The sequence below is a fragment of the Necator americanus genome, chromosome I (genome assembly GCF_031761385.1).
Source record: "Necator americanus strain Aroian chromosome I, whole genome shotgun sequence".
NCBI lineage: Eukaryota > Metazoa > Nematoda > Chromadorea > Rhabditida > Ancylostomatidae > Necator > Necator americanus.
This window is the reverse complement of record NC_087371.1, coordinates 26,642,867-26,652,101: the sequence shown is the minus strand read 5'-3', so window position 1 is coordinate 26,652,101 and position 9,235 is coordinate 26,642,867.

The window sequence follows — 9,235 nt, the reverse complement described above, 5'->3', positions numbered from 1 at the left end:
ACCATTATGCTTCAACGCGCTTCGAGCGCAGCCGCTTGCGCAGCTGCACCATGCTTCATGTCGTTAAGACTCTATCATCCTCGATAGAATGGGGGTGATAGAGTATCCGGCTATGTTGTGCTTCTCAAGCAGCAACCTCGCAAGATAATTAAGGTGGCTGCTAGAGGCTCAATTCCAAGGTCACCTCAGTTTATCAGCTTTAGACGAGTAGTGTGACCGCATATTATGGTCGTTATGACCTATCTCACTTCGCGATCCAGAATATGCAGTCGGGGCAGCTCCGCAGCCGGATTGAGCTGACGAAGGTCCCATGAAGACGCAGTCAAATTGCACAGCAACTCAGGTCGTTTGTCGACATTAAAATGAATTTACCTAGAATAATTATAGTAGGGTCGAGAACGCAACCCTACTATAATTATTCTAGGTGAATTCATCTTATTGTCGACAAACGACATGAAGCACGTACGCAATTGCGTACGCGGCTTATCTCGAGGTGCTTCGGTTTAGCGGCGTGGCTACGAGTGTGGTGAAGCCCTTGCTGGCACCACCCATCGCTGCAGTCTGCGACGGTCCCAATTCGGTGCCAACTGCTGCTTCCGCCGCGACGTTTAGAGCGCGTACGTGAATGCACCGCAACTACACTCGTGATTCATGTCGTTTTGACCGTGTGAGGAAAACCACAAAATTTGACGGCCAAATCGCAGAATTATGGGAACAGTTATTATCTACTAATTATTGGAAGGGATTTTAAGAATTCGAGGATATTTTTGGTGTTCGAACGTAGAACTTTATATTGCAAGTCGGTCAAAACAACTTGATCTATGATGTTGTGCGAAACAGGCGATTGGATTGGCGCGATGGTTTACCCGCAACTATAGACTTATCGTTGCAGCGCAGACAGAGGCTGGATTTCAACCCGCAATTTCTGGTTTTGACGGGCATCCCCTCCTCTTCGGTTTTCCCCTAATCAATTGCGCACTTTACAGTGAATTTCTTCACCGGCTGCACGAAAACTCGAAAGTTTTCAAAACAATTTTGATCGGGGCGCCATCTCATTGAGAAAACCTTAGCGTTATTCACTTGCTAGTTACGTTACAAACTGGATACGGAAGAGAATGATATATGATATGCCTCAATTCTTCCATCCACAGCCGAAAATGGAAACGAAAATGGGGTTGAACCAAACGGGGCTCATAACCGTCTTTCCCTCCGCATGAGCAACATTCTTTCTTATAACGCCCAGGGCTGCATTGAACATATGCGATTTTTTTCGTATTTCGTTCATGTTGCAGTTTGCATGTATACATTCTGTTTGAGATGAGATTCGCCATATGGCTAACAGCAGCATGACGCTTAATTTTTCGAAGTTGAGGGGATTCTTGACCACAGTTACATTCTACATGTTCTTCGTTCTCTACGTCGCTTTTAGGTGTTCATTTCCACTTTTAGTAATGCATAGCGAAGAACTTGTTAGGTATTTGGGATGACAACTGTTTCTTTTAATAATTCGCAAATTATTCCAAGGCACAAACTTTAGGGTCCCTTTTGCTCTAAATCAAGCTGCACTGCCCTGAGATGGAAAATCTGTTTTTCGACTAATTGGACGAGGAGTGTAATTTGCGGCAAGCATTTCAACTGCTCATTCTCAATTCTTCGAAGCGAGCGAAGCCGAGGGAAACTTTCTTTTCTTGATCTATAAAGTTTTCGAAATGATATACAAACTAACACTTTTTAGGAATTTTCAGTGCAGAATTTCTGCTCGCGATAAATCATATGTTATTGCTGTTACTGTTACTAAAGTGTCTTTTCTACGAAGAAAAAGTGAATCGGGAATCCTCGTTCTATGGACTGCTACAATAATCCTACAGTTTAAGGGAAGTATGGAGACAAGTTTCTGATGATGGTACTTCTTTACAGGTGAAGAAGGGGTGGGAGGGGGAAGGAGGTGGGGGAGGGGCAGGGTGCCTTCAATCGGAAGCCTTGTCATTGCGCTTCATTATCCAAGAGAGTAGGCCAGTTGCTCAGGGTCGAACGTACAGTTTGGACAAAATACGCCCAAAAACGATCCCCTCCCATTGTTTCTAATATGGTGGTTCATCTAACAATTGAAAATTATAAATAAAACGCAAAAAGAATAATTGAGGAGTTAGTTAAATAAGTTGAAATAAGAATAAAATAATGTGATGGACAGTGAGTAAAATAAATACGGGAAAACAGGAGTTGGGAGGCCACCCCAAAAAGTGCTCCATTGGCTACCCAAACAGCTTTTTTGTGGTTTGATCCACGAAACACGATTGCTTGACTTAGTAATCACCTCAAATAGCATAATTACCCTAATTGACCAATCATCATTTTGTCAAAATTCGTCGTAATGGCTTTCCCAGCCTCCGTTAGCGTAACTCAACCAGTAAAAAAAAATTGTTAAGAATTCGTTCCGGCTTCCTTCCGAGAATCGCTGTATGTATTCAAGGTCAAAGCAGAAGGAATCGGCCATAACCGTTCATTTGCATAGTGGCAAAAATGGCTGCTGCTCGCTCGTTCGTTCCTTCTGATCTCACTCTGTTTACTATATGGCAGGAACATGCATCGAAGTCCAAGGAAGAATTTTATTGATCGAGCTGATCGTGGGTTGCTGAGGAAGGAGCGGCCGTGTTCGAACTGAGAAAATTCCCATAAAATCACGAAACATGGGTATGCTAACGGTGAAAATGCGCGCTGAAACTTCGAATGCTACTTGCGAGGGTGTTCTCAACCTAGCGTTAGTTACACTAATTAACGTAATAACTAATTCAGCCAAAGCTGCTTAGCGGCTCAGACCTCGGGAATCTTGCTCATGTAGCGACTAGAGCACATTTTTGTGTAAACCCCTCAACTCCCTTTTCCCCATAACTAATAAAAATAAATTTGGGGAATTAGGAGAATTTTAGACGATATGGAGATGATTCTAACGATGAACACTGACCCTGATGACGAGTGACGGCGGGGCTGGTGAGGATTTTAGTAGGTTGAAATAAACATTTATGACTTGATGCTCAAATATGCATAGAAAGGCTGGTCGATGTGCTTTTGTAGGGAATGGTCTCCGCTGTGAGACAATTGAATTGGAAAGAAATGTGAAAGAAAGAAACGGGGCAAGATTCTCATTAAAAAAAATTCCTCTCCTACAATATATTGGAGAACGAATGCGTTCTTATCAGGTATCAGTTGGGTTATCGAACTTCGTTCGAAGTCACACGCACATTTTTACGTGCAGTCAACAATCTGACAACAATTTCGCACTTTCCTTGCTTCCCGACTCGCATTCACTAAAAAAATCCCCTCCACTTGATGGAACATTAAAGGAAACCGCAATTTTTAATCTCCGTAAGCGTCCTTGTCCTTTCTAAAGCCATTTGAGAAGTATCCAAAAATACAAGGAGAAATTTACCATTCTTTCTCGACTGGGTTTCACAAAACTACGAAAGTAAGAAGCATCAAATTTTAAGTATATGTAGACAAAAACTATCTCTACAATCCTGGAAGATTGTGCTGCGTGAAATTTAATCTTTAAGAAATGTAATCTCCTGGGAACGTCATCATTCAGGAACTCATGCAACCTAACTTCTACAAACTACTCCTGTTTCCAGGTGTAGATGTCTTTTTTTCGCATGTTATTGGAGTCGAAATTCCTTCTACTTGAGTGGTAATATGAAGCGACCATTGTTGGATGTGAGATTTGCTCATCTAAGTGTTCCAAGCTGAACACTAAAATCCCTCATCTGTCTTTTATTGAAACGACCAGGAATCCCTGACATCTTCAATAATAGCGACTCTACATCGCGCTGCGCCGTCCACTAGCACTAGCAGAGTCAAGCGTGGTGACGGGATAGGACCCTCTCGAATACGATACGACATTCCCCCTCCCCCTTCTTCTTCTCAGTTTTCTTCCTTCTTTTAGCGAGAGCGGAACTAGGGAGAGTCCTACCCATAATCCAACCTCTACACCACGCGCTGTGAGCGCAAGTGTACAGAGTTTCATGACCCTACTATACAAAATATTTCTTGTCACTTGTCTTCCACCCGGTCTCTTTTCCGTAGAAAATCTGTCCCCGTATCCAGTAACAAAGTCGCAGGACGTATGTAGCGCTGTCGGCAGGAGGTTCCGCTGTCTGCATCGATCGGAGGTTCGAATCCGCCCTAGTGCTCACCAAGCTTTTCATCCCTCTGGGGTCGATAAATTGGTACCGTACTTGTCTGGGAGGATAAAAACCCTGACTTTACACATCGGCTAGCCACTGCAAGTCATTTTAAAGGTCAGTTACACGTTCGTAAACCTCAAACGATTCTATATTGAAGTGAACATGGTGGCGCATCCCAAGCGGATTGATTAACGCCAGGCATTTTATCCATTTAACCTTTTTGTCCAGTGTCATTTATCCAAGCGAGTGAATCGCCTATAAATTGGCCTACGGTAACAGTGGTATTTTTTCGCCAGTAAACGGAAGAAAAATCTTGTTTTTCTTCTGTTTTTTAGCGCATCTTGAATCATTTTGCACTAAATCATCAGACATGACACGTCATTAGTCACATCTACTGGTTCAAAGTCATAAGTCATTCTCTTCAAGCTTTTAAAAGCACCTCATTCTGATTCTTACAAGTAGCTAATTTGAGGGTGCGTCGTTACTCTTAACTTTTTTTTTAAAATATAATGTAGCAGGAAGAGAATGGAGGGATCATTTAGGTGTGGCGTAGGATGCCTGGCGGATCAATCCGAGGGCTCGATTCGTGCGCTATGGATGGGCGAAGTACGGTGAAGAAATCTCGAACTTCACATATTTAAATTAATTTGGTACCATTCGATAAATAATTTCTGCATCAGGAAAACTTTCTACTTCACTGATGGAAATGCTCCGAGGGAGCCACCGTAATCGGGTGTTTGTAAAAACAGTAGGATTTTTCCCCACTTTGACTTCTACCTCCGACTCTCATTTGTTGACTGCGATGAAGCATCCTAAAAGTAATGGAGAGTTCCAGGAAAATTCCTCATTTCAGTACTGACATGTTTGCCATAGGTCACCGTCAGCTACTCAGATATTCGAGTAATTAATGAAAATGGGCAAAGTTGTGTATTTGATCTCGATGAAGCCAAATATCTTTCGGGAGAGTGATCTAAGAGAGTGCAACATTATCGAAGATAGATGGCCTTTTGATGAAACCGCGTACTAAATTTTTTCTGGCTGGGAAAGCAAGTGTTCAAATCAAATGTGAAATGTGCCAGTTTCGCCAAGTTTTGAAAATTTCGAAACTCCCAAATACACGTATATGTGGGTTACCAAAATGTTCACGATAACATCCACCTTACGAATATTTGACTATGGCTTCCCATTTTTGCATTTTGGTTGCATCAAATGTCATATATCCTCGAGACGAAATTGCCCATGGGCTTCGACCACCAATTTGCAGCTGCTGCTAAATTAGACAATAATTGCTCTCGTAGAAGTTTTCCTCACAATAAGCTACATGGATAGATTTTGTCGTCACGAAGCGACTGATCTCCATGTCTAACAACGACATTGCGCAAAAAAAAAAGTCATAGAGAAAAAAGCGAAAACAAAATGCGGATACACTACTTTTTCGGTTCTCTGGCCAAGAATTACCGCGATTTTTACACAGTGTCCAGTAAAAAAAATGGCCGCGGACAAATGCATCATCACGCAGTGAAAGCAGCTGTCAACTTGTTCTAGCATTGGAAATGTTTACTAAGTAAACGGCTAGCTCACGCAGCGAAGTACAGTTGAGTCAAAACGACATGAAAAACGGACAATTTGCGCAAACGGCTGCACTCGGAGGGCAACGTCATGGCATCAAATATGTCTCTAAGGCGAATAATCCCACTTGTTTTTCCAACACCGCAGCTCAGAATAACTTCATCTTTTTGAGACATCGTAAAAAGAAGCTTGTCGCGAAAACGAAGCCGTTAACTTACGAAGTTCTCAGAGGACATTGCGAAAGATAATGAGAGAGGAGCTACTTAGCGCATCCATCTGCTTTCTGCAATGATTGCCGGTTTGAAGAGATGAAGTAGAGGCGAAAATCCATGAGAAAAACGCTTCTGTCGTGTTTCTCCGAGAGACTGTCGAATAGAGTTCTCACTGCGAAGCTGCGTAAGAAAAGCGAAAAATGATTCTGCTATAATAGCGAGCATGGATTAGCCTTTGGTCAATAATCCAACCATGTGAAAAGTGGCCGAAATGCTATCCATGACGTATTCACATCCTAGAAAAGGGTTAAATTGCGCGACGTGCGGGACAGAGATCAATTCCTTTTTCTATATTTTTTTTGTTCCACTCCTCATCTTTCCTTATCACTCGCTTGCCTGATTTTTTCCAAGGCTTCTCCTTATTGTTTATTCTCGTATTCGAGCTCGACCTAGCTCTAATTATCTCTGTCGGAGAGTGAGACCGTAGCGAACTGCAGCGATGCGTGCCAGCAAGGGTACCACCATGCTACTAGCCGCTACGCTCCACCGAAGCGCCTCGAGAGAAGCCGCGTACGCAGTTGCGTACGTGCTTCAAGTCGTTCTGACCCCACTATATCTCAGGGAAAGAGGTCCAATTGAGGATCATTACTATACTAAACGGAGATATATCAAGGGATTGCGGCCACATGGCACAAACAGGAGTTTATGAAAAGAACAAGACATTATGAGAATTGAACTTTAAGTCATGACTACTTACTTCCTGTATTTATACAGTTTATACAGAGCAAACTATGAAATGTGCTAAATTATTAGTGCTCCAAAATTCGCCTTTAGCATATATCCACTTTTACAGACACCATTTGAAAACGTTGAGTGAAACTTGCTCGAAATAGAAGAGCTGAATGGCTAAGCTCTCAATTTAGACGTTTATCGCACTTTTCATGAAGCGAACAACATCGCACCCTTTTGTTCTCTTATGTAAATTGTCAATCTTCTATTTATTTTCTAATGTCCTAGTAGATATTCCAATGTTTCTTCTTTTGAACACTTGTTGTGTTTTGCTAGGTTCATGCTTTCTCTAACTTTCTCAAAAGCAATTACTTCTGTTATGGGACTAGAAACACGATTTTAGGAGGATGGGAGGGGTTTGATGACTATGGATGGCCCAGTATATGTCCAGGACTACTCTATCCTGCCTACACGCTATTCTGCAAGCACAGATTCGCCTTCACCTGACTAACTGTGGGTTCCTAACGGCAATTCTCAAGAAACCATGGTCTTAGTGATTATTTTGGAAAAGTAAAAATCGAACTTCTCAAACGAATAGGAATAATGAACAACGACGAGGTGGTGAAGAAAAAGGATAAAGGATTAGATGTCCGGCGTTAATCAATCCTCCTGGGATGCGCCTCCACGTTCATTTCAATTCAGAATCGTTTGAGGTTTACGAACGGCCTGTAAAACGACTTAGGGGGCTAGCCGAAGCATCAATTCAGTGTTTTCGTCGCTTTTTTTTTTCGTCAGACAACACTGGTACCAATATATTGACCCCAAAGAGAAGCCCCACCACCGATCGAATGTACCGACACAGCAGAGCAGCACCCCCCTCCCTCCCCTCCCGATGCGAAGAAAAAAGATCCAAAATACCGGTGCCGCCGACGATTTTGTGCACATAATGAGTGAGTATCAATTGAATTTCATTTATAAAAACTCCACTAGATTTCCAACAGAAAAAGCTAAAGAGGGCCCTCCATGTTTTTCCTGCTGCCTGCTTCAGCAATTTTGCGACATCCTTCATGGCCCCATCCGTTCTCCTTATTCAGTCTTGCTAAAGCTACGAGAATGATCCAACCGATCATGATTTGAAGAGGTTCCCGAGGAAGTGTTCTTTCTTCCTTGGGAACCTTTCCGCCATGAAGGATGTCGCTAAAGAGGGCATTACACAGGGAAAGTGGGAATGGAATACAACGAGATTGCAAGAAAAGAATGAGGTGAAGTCCGGAAGAGCGTTACTTCAAGAAGTTGCATAGAAGTTAAGCAAGCATTTGGAGTTTTGGAAGAATTTTGACTGAACATTTTTCACTGCTGAAATTTTTTGGTCGGTGAAAGCAAATGTTGTCTTCCTATGCTCCGTAGATCATCATGAATAAACTTCCAACGTTCATTTCCGAAAATACTTTGGTTATTTTGCCTTACTACATCAGTAACAAATCAACTTGAATAACGCACCAGAATAACCAAAATAAAATTTCTTCTTTCTGCTGAGAGGAATGCTTTTTTTCCCTTAAATCCATCGGTTCACGCTTTTAGGTCCACTGGAATTGATCCCCTTCATTGATATAGAACTGTGTCGGGCAATAAGCAGCTTCAATCTTCAATTAAAATTCAGGGAATTTGGTGATGTTCACCAAACCATCATGACTGGGGGGTTAGGCTCCTCATTTCTGCATCACCAACCTTGCACCGTTGTTGGAATTTTACGTTGTTCCATAACGACTGCGCTTGCCGTTCTTTTAGAGTGTTTGGACGTCCGGAAAACTTTTTCAATTCAAATCCGTTAATTAGGTGCACAAAATTGTTGAACACGCCTGAGTTTCGATTCTACCTATTCGCAATTTTATTGTTGTACAGTCCAAATAGTTCGGAAGCTTTGATTTGGCCTTTTTATGATCACGAAGAGATTGGTTTCACTCCATTTTGTTAAAGAATACTCAGAGAAATTAGAAATAGTTGAGAAAGAACATAAAACCAAGGGAACAGTCAAATAAAGTCTGTCACCGACTAAGACGTAAGATTTGAAGTGAACTGATTTTTTTAACGCTTGCAAAAAGGGTCATTTTCAATTCAAAAAAAAGCTATGCTGTGACACCGAAACCTATGTGAGAAGAATGTTGAAACCTAAGTTTTCTGAGAGCTTGAATTTCCAGCTAAACGATCTAGCACCGCCCAGGTAGCGAAATCCTGTGCTGGCTGAGGTTTGATCGGGTGGGCGCGTCTTTTCGGTGCACCTACCTTGGATGAGACATACTATGCTCCGATCATAGTTGGTCGCAGCGCGCGCGAGGCGCAGCGGTGGCTCCCTCCGGCTGACTGCATGCCTGGGATTGTTTTCGGAGGACCATAACCATTTCGTTTCCCGCAGCAGAAGCTTCCTCGTTGAGCTCTATCATCCATTCTCTTCATTTAATGTGTGCTCCAACCTTCTTCTACTTTTGCTGGGGTTTGGGTCATATGTTGCACTTAATGAGGTTCTCATCACTCCCACTGGGTCCCTTA